This window comes from Mustela erminea, chromosome 7, assembly GCF_009829155.1.
Source record: "Mustela erminea isolate mMusErm1 chromosome 7, mMusErm1.Pri, whole genome shotgun sequence".
In the NCBI taxonomy this organism is placed as follows: domain Eukaryota; kingdom Metazoa; phylum Chordata; class Mammalia; order Carnivora; family Mustelidae; genus Mustela; species Mustela erminea.
In genome coordinates, this window is record NC_045620.1 from 109,502,713 (window position 1) to 109,520,817 (window position 18,105).

At 43.0% G+C, this 18,105-nt stretch overlaps 1 long non-coding RNA gene across 1 annotated transcript in view; it reads right to left on the bottom strand.

Moving 5' to 3' along the window:
- Window positions 1-7,743, bottom strand: part of LOC116595978 — a 187,791-nt gene extending 180,048 nt beyond the window's left edge. Inside the window, exon 1 of the long non-coding RNA XR_004287949.1 lies at window positions 7,591-7,743. This is a non-coding gene — a long non-coding RNA (uncharacterized LOC116595978). The remainder of the gene's footprint in view (window positions 1-7,590) is intronic.
- Window positions 7,744-18,105: the final 10,362 nt, after the last annotated feature.

The following is an 18,105-nucleotide window of genomic DNA, read 5'->3' on the forward strand; positions in this document are numbered from 1 at the left end:
GCCAGGGAGCTGCACTGGCAAGTAGAAATGGGTCTTCATAGAGAACAGAGGCTCTGGAGAAGAAGGGCAGCGGTGTGAGGTCACAGCACAGGAGAAGGTGAAGGGAAGGACTGGGGACATGGCCCAGAGAGGAGCAGTTTCAGCAGCTGCCGGAAGTAGAAACCATGAAGAAAGGAAGAATATGAAGCTTAATTTTTAGAAAGCCTTCTGAGTGGAAGTTTGCACAGGAGACTCTGGGATCGAAGTTACATAAGGAACAATCCAGCATTCTCCCCATTTCTACTGCTTTGGAAGTACCCAGAAGCCTCTCTGGTAGGATTCATCCTAATCCATGAATTCTGCCACTAGCCAGAACTCTGGTAGATACTAGCTGCTTCTTTTTTTAGTAAGAAAGTTTTTATTTTATTTATTTATTTATCAGAGAAAGAGACAGAGAGAGACAGAGAGCACAAGCAGGCAGAGTGGCAAGCAGAGGCAGAGAGATAAGCAGACTCCCCGCTGAGCAAGGAGCCCGATGTGGGACTCGATCCCAGGACCCTGGGATCATGACCTGAACCAAAGGCAGTGGCTTAACCAACTGAGCCACCCAGGTATCCCTTTAGTAAGAAACTTTTAAAAGGCAAAACAAAACCACAGAAATAAAACATCAGTTTTTAAGAAGCATACAGGTGAAGATTCTAGCAACATATAATCAGCTACCTAGAGAGCAGAAAAGAAACCCCATATTCAATGACTAGATGAATTCCATCCAAAATGTTAAACATAAGGTTTGGTTATGCAGATCCAGCAGGGATGAGGGTTTCCCTAATAAGTATCTGGATTCCAAATGAAACCTTAGACTCTTGAGGACCCTGGGAGCATGTGTATGTATTCAGAAATAATTAGTCATCATTTACTGGACCCTATGCCAATTTTTTTTTAAAACCTTAGTGAAGCCCCAGGTTAAGAATCCATTAAATTAGATTTGCTCCTTGGAGACGGACTTCCAGATTAACAGAGTAGTGAAATAGGGAAACTCACATCATATCGGGGAGAATTTAAAAGGCTATTTTCACCTTAGCAGGGAATAATTCACCTGGCAAGCCACCGAGGGCAGGGAGTTTGGGGGAGGTGGTGATGGAGAGAGGCTAAAATGTCAGAAGTTTAAAAATCTTGATTAGGTTAACTCCCAAGTTCCTGAGAAAATGGTTAACTCTGCCAGCAAGAGTTTTCTCTTCTCTTTAAGTTCCCTTAAATTTCCCTTTAAGTTCCATTACCTGAAATGGAGATTAGCTCCAAGAGTGTGTGGGGCAAGGAAAATACTTTTTCCTTGGACTAGAACACAATCCACTCTAATGAAACTGGATTTTTTAAAAAGATTTTATTTATTTATTTGACAGAGAGAGATCACAAGTAGGCAGAGAGGCAGGCAGAGAGAGAGGAGAAAGAAGGCTTCCCACTGAGCAGAGAGCCCGATGTGGGACTCATCCCAAGACCCTGAGATCATGACCCGAGCTGAAGGCAGAGGCTTTAACCCACTGAGCCACCCAGGTGCCCCATGAAACTGGATTTTTAAGTGGACAAAGAACTTCCATAACTTTTGCCTAGATCTTACCTCATGAAGAGGAGAAGTTATGTTGTCATGTGATCCAAACTGTCCCGGTTCCATTTTGTTTTTATTGGAGGTAAAAGTCATATAAAATGGATCTAGACAATCCAGTGGCCTGTAAAAATTCACAATGTTGTGCAAATCACCACCTCTAGTTCCAGCACATGATCAGTCTGAAAGGAAACTCTGTACCCACTGAGTAGTTGCTCCCCTCCCCTGGCAACCACCAGTTCTATTGTCTGTTCCTTTAGCTCTCAGTTTCCTATTAAAGAAGCCATTCAACATGTGTCCTTTAGTCTCTGACTTCTTTAGCATAAGATTTTTGAGATGCATCCATATTATAGCTTGTATCTGTACATTCTTTTTCATGGCTGAATAATGTTCCATTGTGCGCTGATATCACAATTTCGTTTATCCACTTGATTGATGGACATTTGGGTTGTTTCTGCTTTTGGCTAGTAGGAATACTGCTACCAGGAATCTACTAATATTCTTATAAAATACCTCATAATCCTTAGCTATATATATATATATCTCTACCCATATGTCTATATTTGGAGAGAGAAAGAGAAAGATATTGCCTCATCTAAGCCCATAATAGATCTTCCCTGCTCATCTCGGGATTTTTCTCAGACACCAAGATATAAATTTCAAAGGTATAATTCCAAGTCCCCCATTTACTAAATGGTAGTACTCAGGTACTTGGATTCTTAGTAGATAGCTCTGTACCCCACGCAGGACTTCTAGTCCTTAACTATTTTCATCTGGGACCAGTTTTCCTTCAGCAGGGAACCCATACTAATAATCTCCCAATCCAAACCCCACTGAGAACAGCAGCTAGATATTAAGCTCCAAGGAAGCAGAAATTATGTTTTGTTCATCTTTATGGTCCCACATCTAATACAGCATCTATCTAGCACAGAGCTGACACCAAAAAAAAAAAAGTTTGGAGGGAGGGAAAGGAAAAGAGGAGGAAAGGACACATGAGGCACATTATCAAGGTTAGGAAAGCACAGTAACACCTCTCACACCTTATCAACGGGGGCTACATTTCCAGACTGCCAGCAAAGGACTGGAACCATGGGGAGTACCAAACCTTGTATACTCTATATTTTCCCTATAATTAAAACCCCCAAACAGAGTCATCTGCCTACCACCACCACTACAACAGCAAACCAAGATTTATTCCAACTTAGGAATGTGATATTTTTTTTTTAATTTCATTATGGTATGTTATGGTATGGTATATTATGGTACGGTATGTCACCAGACGGTACATCATTGGTTTTTGATGTTGTGTTCCAGGATTCGTTATTTGCGTCTAACACCCAGTGCTCATTGCAACGTGTCCTCCTTAATACCCATCACCGAGAGAAATGTGACATTTTAACAATCTGATGTTTCCTGATCAGCACTAGGGAGAGAATCTGCTTGGTAAAAATCCCCACTATTCTCTTCAACCCCAAACTAGAAGGTGTAACCTTTCTTTTTTCTTTCGCTAACAACTTCTTGCCCTTCCCTCCTTCCTATAAAAATCTTCCATTTTGTACAACTCTTAAGAGCATCTCTCCATAGTACTTGCTAGATAGGATGTTGCCAGATAACATAACTTAAATAAAGTCAATTAGATCTTGACGTTTACTTGGGTGAATTTTTGTTTTTTAACATTGTACGTATATACCTATGACCATTTAGTTTATAAATTAGGCACAGTAAGATTAACAACTAAAATAGAACAGTTATAAGAATAGACTGGGAGGTACCTGGGTGGCTCAGTTGGTTGGGCCACTGCCTTCAGCTCAAGTCGTGATCCCGGAGTCCTGGCATCGAGTCCCGCATCGGGCTCCCAGTTCTGTGGGGAGTCTGCTTCTCCCTCTGACCTTCTGCCCTCTCATCTCTCTCTCACCCTCTCTCTCTCTCAAATAAATAAATAAAAGCTTTAAAAAAAAAAAAGGAAAGAAAGAATGGACTGGGACAAGCGACCCTGTGAATGTGGTCTCTCAAAATCTTATTGCACTGTACTCACTCAGTGTGAGGATGTATGATAATAAAACGTCTACATGAGGTGGTGAATGACATAGGCATTGTGATGAAGCGTTAGGCTACTATGGACTTTCTGATGATTTTTCAGGAGTGCTTCCAGACCACAGGTAACTGAAACTAAAGAAAATGAAACCCCACATTAGGGTTGGGGGAGATACTATAGTTGCACCTGTGACTTCCTGAGTGTTGTGCTTTTACACATCGTGGGATCATGAGCCCCAATAAAGTCCTGACTGTAAGTAAAAAAGGGGGGGGAGGGTAGAAAGCGCTGTGGTCAGATCCCCAAACAGCAAAATTCCTGCCACAGTATCAAGCCTTTTTCTCTTCCCTGTTTTGAAACCATTTCATAGTCTAAAAACAAACATGAAAACTAAAAACAGTAGCAAAAACAACAACACTTCCTAACGGGCATTAGTGCTATCATCCTATTGCCAAGGTTATACTGCCCAACCCATTCTCTATGTCCAGGACAAATTATAGCTCTGAGTACACCATTCTATCCAGATGAGCTCTAGATTTATAATCCTACCAAAAACTACAGAGTTTCTAGGACACTGGACAGATTCAAGATGGATTCCAATCCTGGAATGACTATAGAATCAAAATCTCAGAAGCCTGTCCAAGCCCTACTCCCAGCTTTTTTTTTTTTTTAAGGTTTTATTTTAGAGAGAACATGCATAAGCAGGGGGAGGTACAGAGGCAGAGAATCTTAAGCCAACTCTCTGCTGTGCACAGAGCCCAATGCAGGGCTCGATCCCAACACCCTGAGATCATGACTTGAACTGAACTCAAGAGTCTGATACTTAATGGACATGAGCCACCCAGGAGCCATCCCCCATCCTAATTTCTCACCTATTGCAGTACGCATAAGAAATCTCTGCAGAGGGGTGCCTGGGTGGCTCAGTGGGTTAAGCCTCTGCCTTTGGCTCAGCTCATGATCACAGGGTCCTGGGATCGAGCCCCACATCTGGCTCTCTGCTCAGCAGGGAGCCTGCTTCTCCCCCTCTCTCTGCCTGCTTCTCTGCCTACTTATGATCTTTCTCTGTCAAATAAATAAATAAAATATATATATATATATATATATATTTTTTTTTTTTTTTAAGAAATCTCTGCAGAGCATGTTGGGCTAAGTAAAGGGCTGCTTACAGCTGACACATGGGCTTGGACATACTGAAAGTTATGGGAAACTGCTCTAAATAGGAACAAAAACCCAACCAACAAAATCTATGGTAATAACTTAGAGCTTACAATTTTCCTAGTTCCTGTGGGAACTTTCACATTAGCATCCAGTCCTCCTGATGACTACCTGAAGTAGGTAGCAGTCCCATTTTGCAGATGAGGATCCTGAAGCTAAGTATATTCATTCATCCAGCTGTCAAGTAGCAGATCTACTGCTCTAAGCCAGGTCTTCTGATTACACTTAGGACATCAACTGTATTTTAACAATCTTCTGATCTTGATGCATATCCAAGTTTGGGAACAGAATCCAAAAGGTGGTGGGATGGAATCTGTATCTGATAAGCCACCAAGTGCAGCTGGTTTGGGGGCCCACATTCAGGAATGAGTGCTGAGTAGACCACCACTGAAAGACCACCGCTACCCAGAGAGCTCAAGTGTGGCCAAGTGTTCACATGGCCCACTAATTACCCACAGACTTAGCCTGAACTTCAACCAGGCTTCTCTCCTTCCCACAGGGCCCTGAACTTGGACTCATTCCAAGCCTGAGCAAGCACTAACATGCAGAACATGGAGCTCTTAACAGCTCACCCCTGGGGATAGACCAACCACACTAAGAATGTTCCGGTCAAACCGCCCCATCCTGTCACCTTTCCACCCTAATTGCTTACCCAATCTCCCCACAGAAGTTCCTCTTACTCCTGCTTCCCCTCCCTATGAAAGAAAAGCCTTTTCCCTTGCTCAGTTTTGAGACTCTTGTAGATCCTAAAGTCTGAGTGTGCCTCTTACTACAATGGTCTCTGAATCAAGTTTCCCCTTACCTAAGCTCAGGTTTGTTTTCATTTGAAAAAGGCCTGAGCCTCAAGCTTCAGAGAATCTGGGGCCACTATTTTGGGTTCTTTTGTGTATGCAGGACTCTGGCCGGAGGGCTGACCCCATCACGGACAGCCGTGGGCCGCCAGCTCAGGCTGACAGGTGTTTGCATTTCGCCGCAGACCTTTCTGACCTCAGCTTCAGGACTCCATTTCTGGCATTTGAACATCAGACCTATGGGGATCCTGAGGTGAAAGCCTTTCTATTTCTGCAGTTAATTCCTCAAAACGGAGAAAGGTAAAAGTCTCCGCCGTGACCAATTTCTCTCCAGAGATGCACCCAGCATGCATACTGTGCAGAGATGTCAAGGCCCCATCTGTCAAAGTGATCTTGACCAGCGACTATTCCCCAACCCCCAACAAACTGCTTCCTTTGGTTTTTGTGACTCCTCAAGGTTGAGACACTTTCCTAAAGTATGACGAAGCAGAATCTCAGCAGACCTAGGCTGAGCCCCACCCCTCCGTCGCCCCGCTCAACATTGGCCATGGCTTAGTGGAACTCTTGCCAGGAAATCACCCAGGCTCTTAAGATGCAGAGGAGAGTGCCAAAGAGTGAAATTAAAAGAACCGTTTTCTAAATGTAAAATCCCTTCCCATCAGAATTAGAAAGCGTTAGGCTGCTTCTCGCCTATTGCTAAAAATGAGTTCATTTGATGGTTGTTTCTATAATTATACAATTATGCCCTATTACACAATTCTGTGATGTTGCCAACTTTGTCTTTCAAGAAAAAGAAAAACAAGTTCTTAGTCATAAATTTAAGAAAAGACTGTCACAGGAAATGCCGTCTGTAATGCTACCAGCACAGCTCTGAGGAAACCAGGGTAGGTACCGCCTTTCTTACACCCCTAGGAGACTTAAAAAAAAAAAAAAAAAAAAAAAAAGTGACCAAGAGGTTAATAAGCAGCACATGCTGGGAGAAAAACCCTGAAGTGGAGACACCTGGGTTTAAATCACAGCTCACCACCCAACGCAAGTCACACAACTTCAATTTGATTACTCAATCTGTAGACATAGGCACAAATAACACAACCTAGCCTACCTCGTTGGAAAGGGGAGAGCAAGGCAATTTGAAAGCATTTTAGAACAGTCAAGTGTTTTAGAAAAGCAAAGCTACAAAAATGAGTGCCATCATCATGGCCTTCCAGTCACCGGAGCTCGGCTGCTATGTGTCCTTTATTTTATGATCTCCAAACAACAAACAACTATCCCCTTTGGAACACATTCTGAAGTGTTCACAAAGGCTTTTGTCAAAAAGTCATTTATACTGATCAGCCTTGTTACGTTAACAAAATTCACGATGCATGCAAATCTTTCTGGATAAGTCTTAAATCATATACCATGAACTTTGTAAAATAGCACTCCACTGTGCTTACAAGGCCTCATTTGAACTCTTTTGGGGATTAAGCAATTTATGTAACTCAGTAAATCTGGCAGTATACGTAAAGGCTCAGGTTTTTCTCCTTTTTAATGGACCAAAAACTTTGTAATGTTTTTCCAAACAAGTCTTATAATGTCTCAAATATAGTCCTGTTCTCATAATGCACCTGCCACAAAGATTTCTTATACTATCCCTGTAGTAGAGAAGAAAACCAAGGCACAAACAAGTTAGTCAAAAGGAGTTTTAAGGGGCCTCTGGGTGGCTCAGTGGGTTAAAACCTCTGCCTTCGGCTCAGGTTATGATCCCAGGGTCCTGAAATTGAGCCCCACATCAGGCTCTCTGCTCAGCAGGGAGTCTGCTTCCCTTCCCCTCTCTGCCTGCCTCTCTGCCTACTTGTGATCTCTGTCTGTCAAATAAGTAAATAAAATCTTTAGGGAAAAAAAAAAGGAGCTTTCAAAGGTCTATTTTTTTTCTCTAGTCTTGAGTCTGGAAAAGAAGTTGAAAATGAAGTCTCTCCCTTATGTGACTTTACCTTGGATGGCGAAGGGGTCCCGGCAGCCCAGAGGGGTAAGAGAAGATCCTGTGGAAGGGTGGAATTCTGAACCAAGACTTCAAACACAGCTGTCACCACAAAAATTCAAAACCAGCTCAAGAGCATACCTGGGCCTATTCACCACTGAAACACTCTCCTCTTCAGTGGTGCTCAAAATGCTGCTTTGGGGCCAGCAGCAGAAAGAGTAGCCTCTTATTAGAAGTTCACAGCCTCAGGCCCCACTGGAGACCCACTAAATAAGAAACTCTGGGTGCAGGGCCGGTCTGCTTCCACATTCCCTCCTGATGATCCTGCCTCTGTTTGAGCACCTCTGCTTACCTCATGATATAGTACAAGTTTGAGGAGGCTGTTCCCAGGGCCTGAAGTGATCCTAGGTTCAGGGCAAACTCCCTGTATCTGCCATCTTGTAGGATTTTTATTAAAAGAAAAAAAATTGAAGTCATGAGTTTTGTTTTAAAACAAACTAACCAAAGCACTACAGAAGAGAGGATACCTGTGATCCCACCTCCCAGAATGAACCACTCGGGGCCACTGCATTGCACAACTCCGGGGCCATGTTTCATACAGAATGCAATGCACGTTATCTAACACAGGAGTCTTGGACCATGATTCATACTTTTGTGAATATCCTTCAACACCTCCTCCATGGTTTGATAACTTGCTTACTGACAATTTAGAACCCTTATCAGTATTATAATAAACAACTTAGAGCTGTTTCTTTGTGGCTTATCCCCTTATAGCTTATGCAGAGAATAAAGTTTTCTCTTTACAGTGTTGCAATTCTGTTCTTCCTGGTAGCAAGCATTAATTTCCATTATCTTGAGATCTCTCTGACTTAGGCTTGCTCAAATACATTAGGCTTTGTATTTACTAATCACCAAAGCATCTAGCTCAATGAAGAACTGGTAAGAAAACAGGTGGCTGCCCCATTTTTTATTCCTACCAACGGTGCACAGGGTCGCAATTTCTCTACTTCCTCATCAGTCTTTGTTATTGGACATCCCCACTTCTGGCTATCTACCGAAAATCACTGAAAGGAGGAGCTCAAAGCGGTATTTGCACACCCATGTTGACAGCACTGTTCCCAACAGCCCCGAGGTAGAAGCAACCCAAAGATCTGTTAACAGATGAATGGATAGGGGCGCCTGGGTGGCTCAGCGGGTTAAGCTGCTGCCTTCGGCTCAGGTCATGATCTCAGGATCCTGGGATCGAGTCCCACATCGGACTCTCTGCTCAACAGGGAGCCTGCTTCCCTATATCTCTCTCTCTCTGCCTGCCTCTCCGTCTACTTGTGATCTCTCTCTGTAAAATAAATAAATAAAATCTTTAAAAAAAAAAAAAACAGATGAATGGATAAACAGAATATGGTATACGCATAAAATCGACTACTCAGATTTGAGAAGGAAAGAGAAAACCCCGCCACAGCAGACGCCTTGAGGACATCATGTTCAGGGAAATAAGCCAGGCACCAAAAAGACAAATTCAGCACTCCACATGTGAGGTATCTCAAGGAGTCAAATTCACAGAAACAAAGTTGGATGGTGACTGCCAGGGGCTGGCAGGAGGAGGGAAATGAGGGGAGATGTTTAATGGAGAAGAACTTCAGGTTTTCAAGATGAAAAGGTCCTGGAGATCTGTTTCACAACAATGTGAATACACTTAATACTACTCAACCGTACACTTAAAAATGGTGAAGATGATAAAGTTCTAAGTTACATGTTTTTACCACAAGAAAAAAAGCACACTCAGCTTCATGCCTAAATATAACCTGCGAGATGTGGATGTTTGGTTTATTTACTAAACCTGTATCTAAAAGGGTCAAACCCATACAAGCAGAGAGTAGAATGCCAGATGCCAGGGGCTCGGGGAAGGAGAAAGGGGAAGTTGTAGCTCAACAGGTATAAAGTTTCAGTTATGGGAGATGAATAGGTTCTAAAGATCTGCTGTTCAACATGGTGCCTGTAGTCAATGCTGTATTGTGCCGATAAAAAGTTGCTAAGTGAGTAGATGCCGTATTAAGAATTCTTACTATTGGAGCGCCCAGGTAGCTCAGTCAGTTAAGTGTCCAGCTCTTGATTTGGGCTCAGGTCATGATCTCAGGGTTGTGAGGTCAAGCCCAATGTTGGGCTCTGCTCTGGGCATGGAGCTTTCTTAAGATTCTCTCTCCCTCTCCCTTTGCTTCTCCCTCCCCTCCCTTTCTTAAATAAGAATTCTTTCAATAAAAAATAGAAGTGAATACAAATGTTCAACCTCACTGGTAATCAAAGCCATGCAAATTAATGGAAAAAAGAAGAGAAGGGGGAAATGGAGATCCTAACGCCAAGATGAAGTTCTTTCTAGACTGAGGCCATTTGATAGTGATTACCCACATGCCTCCTAAGATCAGTACTGCTTTCCCACAGCTTTGAAGGAAGCTAATTAGCCAAATTGAGTCTTGTCAGCTGAATCACAGAGGAGACCTTTCCCGCATACTCCAGATGCTCTTTGGTCACTGAAGTTCAGTTACTTTCCAGTATCTGGAATTCTTCACTGGCCTGTTTTCCCCTTCGACCTGTGACTAAATGGACTTTTAATCAATTTGCATCATGTAGAAGCAAGCTGCTCTGGGACGGATGGTGTCCCTGTGCTCTAGGCGCTGGTCGAGGTACACTCTGGTCCCTCCAAGGAGCCAGCTCATAACAGAAGGCATGACAGGCACTTAATAACCCTGGAGCACTGGGATTGCAAGCTCCGGGCCTGCATGAGGCCGGAAGGGGAGATCTGAACGTCAGTACAGGAGAGCCAGGCCCCTCCTGGAGCCCTGCAGCGTCTGGCTGAAGGCTGCAGAGACCGCTCCAACTCACCAGCTGGGGGGAGGAAATGAATCACACAATAACACCGAGTGTGTTCACCTCTCCGACAGCCGCACATCCACGTGCGGGCTGGTTCCTGATCTCCAGTATGTCCGAGTGGTGCCATGAACCAGGTTGGAGGGCTGGAGGAAATGCGGTTTTCTCCTTCTTCCGGATTATCCCTCGGCCTGCTGGGTTCAAACGACCCTAATATAAAGAGGGAAGCCACACAGTCCATGGGCAAAGGTAGTGTAGAACCTCGTGTAATCACCAAGACCTTGGCTTCTCCTTCTCCCCTGATTGCTCAGCTCAGTGTCTTCACCTGTAAGCTGGGGAGAGCAACGGCTGTCCTCCTCTCTCACATGGGGGCTACTCGGCTGGGCCAGCAATTCCTACCACTTATGAACTTCTCCTGTGCTCCATACCATCTTCCGTCTTCAGGGGCAAGCCCCGAGGTAACATGGGGTTAGTTCATCATGTCAGGATTTAGAAACACATGGTTCTTGTTTTTCCCAGTTGAAATGGTCTCTTCCTGGCCCCCTTTCCTTCTCCACCTGTTTGAATGGTATTTACTCTTTGTCATTCTTCCAAATAAATATCAAGCCCCTAGCCCCCATCCCCAAGTTCTGGCCATCCAGGCCACATGGGCTGATGGGTCACTGAAGGATTCCAGACACTGGAAGGTAGCTGAACTTCAACTTCATTTACTTCAGCCATCTATTTCTGGCCATCCCATCTGCAATGGGTTCTCTCCTCCTGGTTCTCCTTCAGCATTTGTCCCTCCCACTCCTTAAGGGCTTATTTGCTGTGTTATCCTCCAATTTTTTTAAATATACATCTCATCTCTACCACTAAATTATAAACTCCTTAATGTCAGAGATTAGCAAGTATACTCCTGCATGTGCCCTACAATGCCTCCCATCATGGAATTTATCCTAAGAAAAGTATCACTGACACTTAGATTGATTAGTGGTAATCAGTATATCCACAACAATAACCACTCCAAAAATTTCTTTTCACCCCATAGAGCCTTAAAGGGCGGTGACAATTTGTCCTTCCCTCATTATCACTGTCATCTGCTTCTTAATTCTCTATATTCTAGGATCCAATCCTCTGGAAAAGTCTGTTCTCTAGTCCTCCCAAAACTCTAGATACTGCTGGACTGCGGAGGGCCGAGTGGGCTTGTTGCTAAAAATATCCTGTAGGATAGAACTTGTTTGGCAAAATTCCACATTGTCTTCAATTTCCTCAGAAACAATCGTTCTTGGGTTACCTGGGTGGGTGGCTCAGTCAGTTAAGCATCTGCCTTCGGATCAGGTCATGGTCCCAGAGTCCTGGGATTGAGACCCTCATTGGGCTTCCTGCTCAACAGAGAGTCTGCTTCTCCTCTCTCTCTGCCGGCCGCAGAGCCTACTTGTGCGCTCGCTCTTTCTCTCTCTCTCTCTCTCTCTCTTTCGGAAATAAATAAATACAATGTTTTTTAAAAAAAAGAAATAATCAATTTCAGAAATTTTCAAAATCAACAAAGCCCTGTCTTCTAGGGAATTCTGAACAGAAATGAGTGAAGATGATGGAACTGTAGAAAAATGGGAAATCATTGACCAGGAAAAAGGTCCCTTGTTGGTGGAGAGGCCACTGATGTAAATGACTTCCAGGTTCAGTGGCCAGAAGGAGATGGCAGCTCAGTCCAGATGGGTTGGGCTTCACGGGCCACTCCTTACCGATGCTTGACATTTATTTTAAAACAGACAAAGTCTTTTGTTCTTCAGTCAGAGATCTTATGTAAAATGCAAATACCCACAGTGTTTAAGTTAACATGATGCAAGTGGTCTATGTCTAATCCTTTTCTTATGGCAGGCTTTGATAGAACAATACATGGAGACTCACCTAAGGAGAAAGAGAATAGAAAAGGAGAAGAAGTCTCCCTTTGGGGCCAACAGTGGATTTTATCCCATTTTTTAGCCCTGATATCATCTACTCTAGATTAATAATAAATTAACGGAATAAAAAAAATAGCCCTTTATTTTTATAGAGTGGGAGGAGGTCTACAAAATACCTTCATCTCCATTGCCTAATTTGTTTCGAATAATCCTGTGTGCAGAGTTCCCACATGGGTGCCAAGCTGTCCAAATCTGAGGGCTCTGCACCTGACCCATGGCCATAATCCCATCTCAATTCCATCCACCCAAACATCTCTAGAAAACCCACCAAGTGGGGTTCTGGGCTGGGCACCACAGCAAACAATGATGTCCCAGACTCAAACTGCTCTAGGAGAACAGCTATGTGGACAACGAACTCTAGATCAAGGTAGGGAAGAAGGACTGCCTCTTGGTAAAGGGAAAAGAAGTAATCACAGAATGACTGTGTTGCAGTCTTCCCTCAAAATTTTGGACACTTGGGTCCCCTTGTTTTCTGACACTTAGTGTAGCCAAGAAGTCAGAGACCCATGCTGATTCCTTTTGTTTTATGCAATCTCTCCTTTTAAGTGTTGCACATAGGCAAGCTTTATTCCTGTAGCTTTGCAATTCAAAATTTGACCCTGAGGTCACTTTTCAGTGATTTTGCTGACAATATACAGGGTTTTCTATCAGCCTATCCAAATTTTTTTCAGCTCAAGAAAGTTTTCTTTAAGCTTAAATATATTGTTAGTTATTGCTTCTCTTTGGAATGTTCTGGTACATCCTCAAGCACATATAAAATGATTAAGTTGGCTCTCTATTCTCCACTATATCAATATATATGTATGTGTTTATGTGTGTGTGTGTATCTATACATCTACATACATCTGAGCATACACATATATATGTGTATATATATGTGCAAGTATATATACCATCTAATATACATATGTATAGAATTTAATCTTACCTGTCATCTTATTATCTCTTTGTCCTTTTCCTTTGGATTCTGAGAAAGCTATTCTGCCTTCTACATCACTGATTTGATGTTCAGTAATGTCCATTCTTCTCATTAAAATTGACTCTAATGAGAATTTAAATTCTACTTCACTTTTAATTTTTTTAATCTTTTCTTATTACATCAGTGGTCCTGATTATATTTCTGATAATTTTTTCTTTATAGTTTTCTGCTTTTGCTTCATAGCTATCATGTCTTCTTGCTTTTTACTGAGGCAGCTAAATAGTTATCAAATTTTCCTTTGTGGTCCCTACAGTAAATAATTTTAATAAGTCTGTTCTACCTCTGAATTTTCAGGATGACATAGCTCCTCACTTTTTTTGCAGAAAGTTGTATCCCATAGGAAATGCATTCTCGTGCAGTTCTTTTAAATTTTATTTTTATTAAAACTCAAATGAGGGCCTATCTATCCAGGCCTGCATTTGCCAAGAGACAGGAGTTTGAGTTGTCGCTGGCCCAACTCTCTGTTCCATTCAGACCTTATTTAAAATCACTTCTTGGGGCACCTGGGTGGTACAGTCTGTTAAGCGTCTGCCTTGGACTCAGGTCATGATCCCAGGATCCTGGGATCAAGGCCGGACTCAGGCACCCTGCTCAGTGGGGAGTCTGCTTCTCCCTCTCCCTTCCTCCTCCCCTTCCCTGCTTATGCTCTCTCGTGGACACGTGCACTCTCACGCGCTCTCTCTCTCAAATAAATAAAATCTTAAAAAGCAAAATAAAATAAAATCACTTCTCAAATCCATAGGTTGCCGTGCATAATTCAAACCAGTTTGCAGTCTTGAGTGAACTTTCTTCTAGAGGAGCTCTGCCAGGCTTCTGTAACATTGTCCCCAACTCTCACTGGCTACTTCTCTGGTGTACTGGCCAAATGGAGTAAATAAAAACCTCTCTGCATCTGTCTTCAGCCCATTACATGTGAGGTCAGTACCGTTGAGGAGATCACACGTCTCCCCCGACGACCGCTTCCTGCCCGCAGAGCTCCCAGTCTCTGAGTGGATGTGTTACACCCACAGCAAGAAAGGAGACTGTATTGTGACAACACTAAATTACTAGCCCACGAGCCTTGCAGTCGTGGAGACAGACGGACAGTTTTCTGGTTGGTACCAATCTCACATTTCACACATGGGTAGCCCACGTGAAGCGGTCACAAAGGGTATTTTGTATTTACGTTTAGGAGGGTAGCCTTAGTTCATGTCTAAGCAAAGGCAGCTGCTGACTGTGTTTTGCAACTCAGTTCTTCATCCACGTGGTTTGTGAAAAGTTCTCCCAACTTCTGGCAATGGGTTAACTGTCAGTCATAGTCCCCTTATTTTTCAGCGTCTTCCAGAATACTTTACTCAGTGGCTGAGAAAGGTCATATAGGCACCATTTAAACCCCACCCAGGAAGCTCATGGTTCTTATAGAGCCTGCTACTCTTTAAGCATCAGGACTCAACTGTGACAATTATCTCCAAAGCTGAGGAGACAGCAGGACAGGGAATATGAGGGCTGGGAAAAGTCCTTCCAATCCTCTCATCCTCTACTGGATCGGGAATCTAGAATGCAAGAATAGGGTAAGGACGTCAACTTTTCAGTGTTTATCATGCCTGCCCTTGAGAGAATGCTTCCGTGAGCACCAGACCTGAGTCCATGCGTGAAAACTTAGGGATAATGAATCCGAAAATAAAAACAGACCTAAATATGAAGGGTCAACAGGACTAAGATCTCTAGACTCAATGCCTGCCTCTATTCCCATGTGACTGTTTGACTTTGGGAAAATTCCTTTACCTTGAGTGTTGGGGGCACTCATTCATTTAAAAAGTTGTTGCTCTAAATTAATGGTTCTCAACCAGGAAAGATGTTGATGATAGGACCAGACCACATGCAATGAGTGTGGAAACAGATAAAGGATTTCAAACCCCTAAACCTTTGCCCAAAGTGGCAGCCAAGTCTAAAATTCTATGATTTTATGAAAACTGAATTCAGCAAATGAGAAGTAGAGTTCTGGATGATATTTGGTCCTACATCCCGAAGGCCTGTAACTTTCCTGAACTGCCAGGAAATGCTCTTGCCAAGATTTCTCGAATGGCTTATCCCAAGATTACTTTAGGGCTGGTATGTGCTTTCCAAAGTGGTAATGTTCCCTAGATTGCCAAACCAGCTGTGCTGGATTCAAACAATGACAAACAATAAATGTAAAACCCATTAAACCCAACCAAGCATAAAGTAGTTTAGGCCAATGTATATTACACACAATAGATAGTGTTACCTCATTTTTTTCTTTCCTTCCCGTAGAGTGGGGTAAAGGAGAGAAAACCTACTGCTCTTGTAGTTCAACAAGGAGGAAATGGCACCTTCTTATGGTACCTTTGCTGTGTCGCCTACCTCTGTAAGTCACACACAGTGCCACCTCATAGGGTAGGGTACTCAGACGGACTATAATGTAGAAGGCATTAGGTTATATACCAGACATCCTAGACAACCATGCATAGCAACTCTTGTACGTACACCTGTGAACATATGTATGCACAAACCCAACAAAGACACATACACATATCCAAACACATAGACTCAACATATACACACATACTTAGGCACACATACATGCAAGTATCTCCAACAAGTACACCCCTACATAAATACTAATGTGTGTGTGCAAATACAAGAACATACCTCATACAGCACATATACACCTAACATATAAACATTCATACATAAAGGTATACATGCACCCACATGGGTGCACATCTATGTATACATTGAAATATCTATGTTCACAATAAGCATGCATATGCGCACACACTTTCATATTATAAGCACACATGTACAGACATATAGGCCAAGTTATGGATCTGCACATATGTTTACAGGCTGACTCCATGGAAGAAAATTATAATTCATCAATAAGAACATCAGTAACTTCATTAAGCACTCATTCTTTTTTTTTAACTTTTTATTTTTTATTAACATAGCACAGCACTCAGCACATACCCTCCCCAATGTCCATAACCCAGGCATCCGCTCCCTACCCGCCCTGCCCCAGCAACCCTCAGTTTGCTTTGTGAGATTAAGAGTCTCTTACGGTTTGTCTCCCTCCCAATTCCATCTTGTTTCATTTTTTTCCTTCCGTCCTCCCCAAACCCCCCACGTTGCCTCTCAACTTCCTCATATCAGGGAGATCATATGATAGTTGTCTTTCTCTGACTGACTTATTTCTGAGCACTCATTCTCTGGCAGGTACTTTTCTAAATGATCTGCGTGTACTAAATCATTTAAAACCAAAAAAATTCAATGAGGTAGGTCCTATTTTTAATCCCCATTTTACTGATGAACAAACTGCAGCAAAGGAAGATTCGTAACTGAACCTGGGCCCGCAGCCACAGAGCAAATACGGATTGGAGTGCTGACACGAATAGGGTCCCTACTCTCACAGCTCTCTGAAAACCCGTGTATTATATATATATAACGTATTAGGGAGCATTTCTGTGTGTGAGAAGTACTGCTATCTTAGTAAGAAAATGGTTTGTGACAACATCTGTGATACAATGAAGTCAGACAGCTATGTCCCTTCAACAGCCCTTTCAAAATGTTTTATTCCTTTCCTGATGCCTCTGCTAAGCATCCATGCACCCCCCTCCTACCATTCCTGCCTTTGCCCTCCTACACACACAAACACACACACACGCACACACGCACATTGCACTCACTCATTCTGGCAGTGTTTCATACCTTCACTTTATGCATCTACATACATTATGGATAACTATTTGTAATTATATCCAATATGTACCGAGTGCCTGCTGTATGGAAGATGCTTTTCATGTATTTTTGTATTATTTCATTCTCATAGCATCCCCCAAAAGGACTTGGTATTGTTCTCATTGTATAAGAAGAGACTTCACCAGAGAGAGAAGGAAATTCACTCAAAGGCCCACAACTAGAAAATGGCAGAGCAGTTGTGAAAACATGGTGTTCTGGCTCCAAATCTCCCCATCTCTTCACAATATCACCCCGTTACCCTCTTTTCACCCCATAAAAGTTACTGCCACAGATCCCAGCAATGGTGAAAGATAAAATCCGTTGAGCAAAAAGATTTAAAAATTTTTGAGAAACGACTGCTGAATTCAGTGGTAAATAATACAAGTCACTATGGCCATGTTTGGGAGAAGGAATTTTACTACAAGTGATAGGGTGCTTACAAAATTATATTGGAAGGTCTGAAGGAGCAGAGGCTAGGCCGGGCCTAGCCTCACTCTGGGCTTCACTGGACCTCACTCCCAAAACACCACTGCCCAACGGCCCACATGTATAATGTCCACCTCCATCACAGGCAGCAATCTGGAATTCAGAAGATGCTGTACCAGCTGTTGGCTCCCAGGTCACACCTGCCACTGGCGATCTGAGAATCAGGATGCCCCTCTGGAATGGCTGGCCCTGAAGCAGTGCATGGCTGCTGGCCTCCTAGGAGCAGAATAGACACCTCCTGCAATACCACCACTATCCCTTCTGAGATGATGTCTGAATTTCAGTCTCCTTTGACAGCACCCAGTTGATGGAGCCCAAATCATATCCAAATCCCTACTGCAAGGAAGTCTGGGGAAGAAAGTATACAGTTTTCCAGCCTCTGCAGGACACAAGGCCCACAAGAAAAAGCGAAACAGATGTTGAGAGACCCAACCTACAGTTCCTACCTCATCATTTTTAGCAGAAGGGAGTGAATCTCTAAAGGAAGGGTTTCTGAAAATGTATTATAGTCAGTGAAGGGAGC